The sequence below is a fragment of the Hyaena hyaena genome, unplaced genomic scaffold (genome assembly GCF_003009895.1).
Source record: "Hyaena hyaena isolate Hyena2069 unplaced genomic scaffold, ASM300989v1 scaffold_127, whole genome shotgun sequence".
Lineage (NCBI taxonomy): Eukaryota > Metazoa > Chordata > Mammalia > Carnivora > Hyaenidae > Hyaena > Hyaena hyaena.
Genome location: NW_024080758.1, coordinates 1,235,847 through 1,242,212, shown reverse-complemented (window position 1 = coordinate 1,242,212; position 6,366 = coordinate 1,235,847). Strand labels below are relative to the sequence as shown.

The 6,366-nt window shown below is 47.9% G+C and overlaps 1 long non-coding RNA gene across 2 annotated transcripts; it reads right to left on the bottom strand.

The window, feature by feature from the left end:
- Positions 1 to 319: 319 nt before the first annotated feature.
- LOC120235262 lies at positions 320 to 6,124 on the bottom strand. 2 transcript variants are annotated; one of them, XR_005529354.1, is made up of 3 exons: positions 6,064 to 6,124; positions 1,929 to 2,097; positions 320 to 476 (listed from the first exon to the last, which is right to left on the bottom strand). It is a non-coding gene; the product is annotated as an uncharacterized LOC120235262 (long non-coding RNA). The 2 variants fall into 2 exon arrangements; XR_005529355.1 differs by having other exon boundaries at positions 1,970 to 2,097.
- Positions 6,125 to 6,366: the final 242 nt, after the last annotated feature.

Genomic DNA, 6,366 nt, shown 5'->3' with positions numbered 1-6,366 from the left:
GCACAGAGCCCGACGCGGGGCTCAAGCCCATGAACCGCAAGGTCATGACCTGAGCTGAAGTTGGACGCTCAACTGACTGAGCCCCCCAGGCCCCCAAGTTCTAATTTAGGTTTTGCCACTGACTTACTGTGTGTCTGATAGGAGTCATGTTAGTCTTCTGTCTCCTACCCTTGCTAGAAATAAGATGGGAATTGCAAGTGTCCCTTATTCATCCTTTGGGTAAACTGTGGAAAGAGTAATAAAAAAGATGAAAGAGCCTCTTTATGAATATAAACATCAAGCTACAAGGTAATGGGAATTGCTTTTATTTAGAAGGGAAGCCTCACTGTTGGTGTGGAAAATTTTACATTTGGTCTCTGTAAGTGCGCCCGCCCTGACGGCTCTCTGTGTGGGCTGTCCGGTCTGCTGGATTTAGCAGAGGCACCAACCTTTCTGCTGTTCGTTTTCCTTTTAAGAATCCTTCATTATGTTATTGCCTGGAGGGAAGAGAAGACAGCAGCCCGTTTTCCAGTCGGAGCCTGGTGCTACCCGTGTGGTTCTCAGGTACTCAGCACAGGGAACCACGCAGGCTTTGTGGCTCCCACCCTGCACTGAGTCCCCAGTGGTCACCATGTCGCCGTGGCTCCAGGGGAAGCAAAATAGGACTGCTGTCCCTGGGCTCAGGTCTATCTGTCCTGCTCTTGGAGATGTCAAACCTGTGGTGACCAGACTCTTGGTTCTGTGGTGTCATACATAGTAACTGGGGAGGAGGGAAGAATAATCTCAGTTAGATCCCAAAAGGAAATCAAGGAAGCTATAGAGACAAAGAAAGAAAGAAAGAAAGAAAGAAAGAAAGAAAGAAAGAAAGAAAGAAAGAAAGAAAGAAGGAAGGAAGGAAGGAGGGAGGGAAGGAGGGAAGGAGGGAAGGAAGGGAGAGAAAGAAAAAGAAAGAAAGAGGGAGCGAGGAAAAGAGAAAGAAAGACAGACTGTAAAGAGCCTCCCGTTGCACGGAGCACGAGCAGGAAACAGCTGTTGAGGGGAAGGATAATGGATGGCTGGTCCAGTGAGCAGCGCAGAGGAGGTGGCTCTGCGGTCCTGGGCAGGGGCGAGGATGCTCCTGCCAGAGAGAAGGGAGTGCATTAGGGCAATCAATCAAGTCAGGAATTCCAACCATTGGGTGTGCAGTGAGGATTTGCTTCTCAGTGGGCTGCATTTTCTCACTCATAATTCTCTTCAGTGGAAAAGAGAGAAAAGAGAAACTTTAGGGCCATTTATATTATGAGCCAATTGGGGGTCACATGGAATTAAACACTGCCCATTTTGAAGCCGACCTCTAATGAAGGACCTTCTGCCTTTTCCTCTTTGCTAAGCATGCAATTAGGCCCTGAGATTCCTGGCCGTACTGTATACGCCAGGTAGGGGGAAATAGTTGTTTATGGACTTAAAATGGACTTTAAGATGAGAGGTGTTCACTCTATGGTCCTTAGGTATTTTCTGAGCCTACATCCTTCAGAGCCTACATCCTACCATTTTGTACAGCAACTCCCTGCTTCTCCTTTTATGCAAATTAAATAGTATATCTACAGGCAGATTAGGATTTTTAATAGTTTAGAATCTTTTGTTTGAGTATATATAGAGTTTTCAGATGTCTTTCCATGTATTTGTACTTATTTACATGAGGTTAAGTGCCTTGGAGACTAATAAGCCAGCCCATTTCTTAAAAACAAAATATGTAGAAGGCTTTTGAGTGAATAGTGTGCTTTCCCTTCCAGATTGAGCATGTTGTTAGTGTTGGGTTACGCTCCCCCCCCCATCCTATACATTTTCCTAAAAATAGTGTACCAAGAGCAAAGATGGCTTTCCATCATCTGCCAGGAATCAGTTACAGTAGTGTTAGGATTTGAAACTAGAGTCAGCAGAAGAGAAATCCCAAGGAAAAGGGAAATCACCTTAGGGATGCAGGAAAGCATCCCCTAACTGGTGTCTCTACCTTCATCTCCTGCGCTGGGTATTTCACAGTTAATGGAGAAGGGGAAGGACCTGGAGACGACGCGGTGCTCTAGGAGGTGGGATGGAAGGCTTTGCTGGGCGCCACCGGATGACGGCATCTTCTTGATGCTGATAGAGAGAGAAGGGTCATAGTCGTGCCAGGACAGTAGCAGCGGGGGGAGCTGCCACCCACACTGGCACATGCCATTTGACTCGGTGCCTAAAGAAAACAAAACAGAGCCATAGGAAAACAGAAGAATTCCATTAGCCGGAGCACACATCCTCTGGGAGAGGTGAGCAGGCTTCCACCTGCCAAAGTTCGTGAGTAATGAACGCAGTCCCAGAAAATTCATGGCTTCCACAGTTTTCAACCACCCTACAAGGTTTTTTCTATGCCTATCAGCAATTTTAAATGTATGCCTCTCTGTTGCAGACTCCGCTGCCATGCTGAATTGGCAGCTTGGAAAGCCGAATCGCCTCTTTCCTGGAGGGGCTGCTTTCCTCCGAGAGAAGAGCTGCATTGAACATTTAGTACTGAAAAGGAGAGGAAAGAGGAAAAGGCATAGAGTAAATAAGGGCTGCGGAGATGCAAAGAGATCAAAATTAAAATGCTGAAGTTGGTCTAGTGCAGAGCAAAGGAGTAGCTAACAGGCGGTAAGAATCCTACCTGCCTTTTTCAGGAGAGTTTCTTGGCTTTTTTTTTTTTTTTTTTAATGTGGGAAAGAGAAGGCAAGACATATAAAGAAAAAATTGGGGTACCTGGGTGGCTCAGTCGGTTAAGCATCCGACTTCGGCTTAGGTCATGATCTCCCGGTTCATGGGTTCGAGCCCTGCGTAAGGCTCTGTGCTGACAGCCAGCTCGGGGCCTGGAGCCTGCTTCAGATTCTGTGTCTCCCTCTCTCTCTGTCCTCCCCTGCTCATGCTGCCTCCCTCTCTCTCAAAAATAAATAAAACATTAAAAATTTTTTAAAAATCTCCAAGCACAGAAGAGAGTGACCATGGCACTAAGAAAAAATGAGAAGTACATGGCAGTCAGAGATTTAAGTACAAGAAACATCATGAGAAGGGTAATCTAGATACCCAAATGCAGAAACATGAGGGTCAAGCAACAAAAGGAATTTAAATCTCAATGAATCGAAATCATTTGACTGATGGGGTCATCTTCCAGTTACCTGAACTTGTGGATTATTCAAGGTTAACCTGAAACCCCTCACATGTCCCCGGAAGCACAGTTGAGGGAGCACAGTTTCCTATTTCCTTAAAGACTGAAGAATTCTTGTTAACATCAAGTCTCCGGGAACTTTAGCTCTTAGGTCTGGCTACAAACCCCTTCTCTTTAGTGGAGTGTGGTGTTTAAGAGCACGGCGTTGGGAGTCACAACAACTTGGTTCAGAAGCTAGCCCTGCTCCTTACCAGATGTAGAACTAGTTATAGAACCGGTTATAGTTTGGGCAAGCTGCTTCAAACTCATCTGCATAATGGGGATAATAACGGTACCTTGGATTGCCGTGGGGATTACATGAGATAATCCATGTAAATCACTTAGCACAGTGTCTGGGACGCAATAAGCACTCAATAAATCTCAGTTGTTCCGTTGCTGTTGCTGTTATGATCTCTATTGTGCACAAGGAGACACAGAAGATCTACCCATTAACCCACAGGTGTTTCCCACATCCTTTACTGCTATGATAAACTTGTTTTCTTGGAAGGCTCTGTTGTGTCTGTCTTTCAAATGGAATATATTGGGAGGCCAAGAAGAGAGTGAGGATTTGATTGGTTGAGGACCACAGAGAAGTAAGCTTTGTTGATATTTCCGACATGATGAATTCTAGTGGTTTTAAGCCCAAAACTCCACTTGTAAGCTTTCTGCCATTGTCTTCATCATAACATGGGAAATCCACTATCACTTTCTCTTTCATGTGTCCTGGTCCTGAGGTTCTAGTTTTAGAGATAACTCTCCTTGCCAATCATCTCAAGCAGAGCATGAAATTCTCAGATTAATTTTATTTCTTTTTATTTTTTTTAAATTTTTAATGTTTTCTTTCTTTCAGAGACAGAGAGAGAGAGAGAGACAGTGTGAGCAGGGGAAAGTCAGAGAGAGAGGGAGACACAGAATCTGAGGCAGGCTCCAGGCTCTGAGCTGTCAGCACAGAGCCCCATGCAGGGCTTGAACCCACAAACCGTGAGATCATGACCTGAGCCAGTCAGACATGTAACCGACTGAGCCAGCCAGGCGCCCCTCAGATTAATTTTAAAACACTGCTTAGCCTCAGTTGCTTTCTTGAAATAATACGAGGTAAATCAATAAACACACTCTAAAACACACTGTTTAGGGGCACCGGGGTGGCTTAATCGGTGGGGCGTCCGACTTCAGCTCAGGTCCTGATCTCATAGTTCGTGAGTTCGAGCCCCACGTCGGGCTCTGTGCTGACAGCTCTCTCTCTGCCCCTCCCCTGCTCACACTCTGTCTCTGTCTCTCTCTCCCTCTCTTTCAAAAATAAACATTAAAAAGAATTAAAACACACAGCTTAAGTTTTGCAGACCACCAACTTGGGGGCAGCTGCAAGGAAGCTGATTTGCCCGGGACCCTAGACTCCCCTCTGGTCACCGAGCAGAGGCACCTGGGAACAGGGGTTTGCACGTGGGGAATCCACAGGGCCAAAAAACCCAGACAGTGACCACGAAGTTTACTGATAGAATCAGAGACTTGGGTAAACTCCGTGTCAGCATTCGCGGGTTAGGAAACGGACTTCGCAGCCAAAACAGAAGCTGGGGGAAATCTGCTGGATGAGTCTTGGAAAATACCGATGTTTGCAGACTCCATAGTATGTTTCTTTTAGAAAATGGTATTTAACAGCCCAGAGACTTCTCACGTGACGTGGGGATCATGCACCATCTGAGCCTTTTAGGTGCATCTTCCTTCCCCAGGACCAACGATGCTTAGCAGCAAGGAATTGACAAAAATCACAGCCCAAGATGGCGTGACAGCAGCTTGATTAATAATGATTATCACAACAGATGGAAATCTGTAGACAAAACTTTCCATAGAATGAGTCTACCACAAAATCTCATGGTGAGAAAGAAGGATGCTTAGCTGCCACAGAATTATTCCTTACTTAACAGAATAAAGTTGCTGAATTTCTACCCACCCCTTTTGAGAATTTTCACAAATTTCCAGTGACTTCCATTTGAGATTCAGACCCCTCGGTGACATACGAAGCAGGCCGCTTCCTCTGAGGTGGTGCGATACTGCACAGGGCAGCAGAGGGTGTGTTCCTCCCTAAATGCACGGGGCGCATGTGTCCCCAAGCAAAAGGGACCGCACAGGTGTGTCCTCCTGAGCAGCTCACCTTTACGAGGGAGCGCACACGCCAGGCCCTCTGTGGCAGAGAGGAAGCGAGTTTTACACCCGCCACCAGAATGTATTTTTTGATCATTTGGGTTGGTTTGCTTCCTCCCTGCTTTTTGTTGTTTAATCTCGTTTACAGTGCAAATAGCCTCAGCAGACGCGAGCCGTTAATTCTGGAAAGCAAAGCCACTGTCTCTTTTTATTCCCTCCCTCTCCTCACAGCCCGGCTGGGCATGGAGTAGAAAGAGCCTGCCCCTCCTCCTTTTATCACCCCTGGAAGGAGAAGGGGCCCCCTGTCCCCTCACGTGTGCTGGAGGACACAGGGCCCCGGAGGCCCGCGAGGGCGGAAGGGCCTCTGCACACTGGCTGCAAGACAGCGAGTGGCAGGAGCCAAGACCGCAAAGAGGCAAGGGAAGGCTCATCTCTCAGATCCAAAGAGCCTTCCAGTGCTGGGCAGAGATGCCAGCCGGTGCCCGAGTCTTCAAACACTGCTCTGCTCTCCCTCTCCCCTACCAAGAGGAGCCCCCCTCGAGCAATTTTCTTAATTACCCTGCTCTTCTGAGCAGCTAGAAAGCCCCCTCGGCCCAACAGTCCACAGATTGACCAGATTCCTGTGGCGTCCACTCTTCAGAGGAGTAATCATACTACCGAACGCTCGGGGTCTCAGGTGGAGACGGAGGGGCTGGATCCGCTTTCCCGTGCCCACCTCTGTGCCCGGCCAGCGCGCCCTTGGACGAGTCACTCACCCTTGCTCACGGGTTTCCAGACTGTAAACCGTGAGCGAGGAATTCGCAAGTCTGTTGTGAGAAGGCACGAGATAACAAAAGTGAAAGCACTTTGTAAACTCTAAGGGCTGTGCAAACACAAGGCCTTTGTCTACGCCGAGAATGCATGGCCGAGTTTCCTTGGCAGGGACCAATGGGATTGAGGAGCGAGCGAGGAGTGGAGGCGCCCCTCCGGCTCGGGCCGTCCCCTCTGTGACCCGTGTCTGCATCCCTGGCCCATCGGCTGTGAGACTGTCAAAGCCAACCCTGTGAAAACAGGGCGCT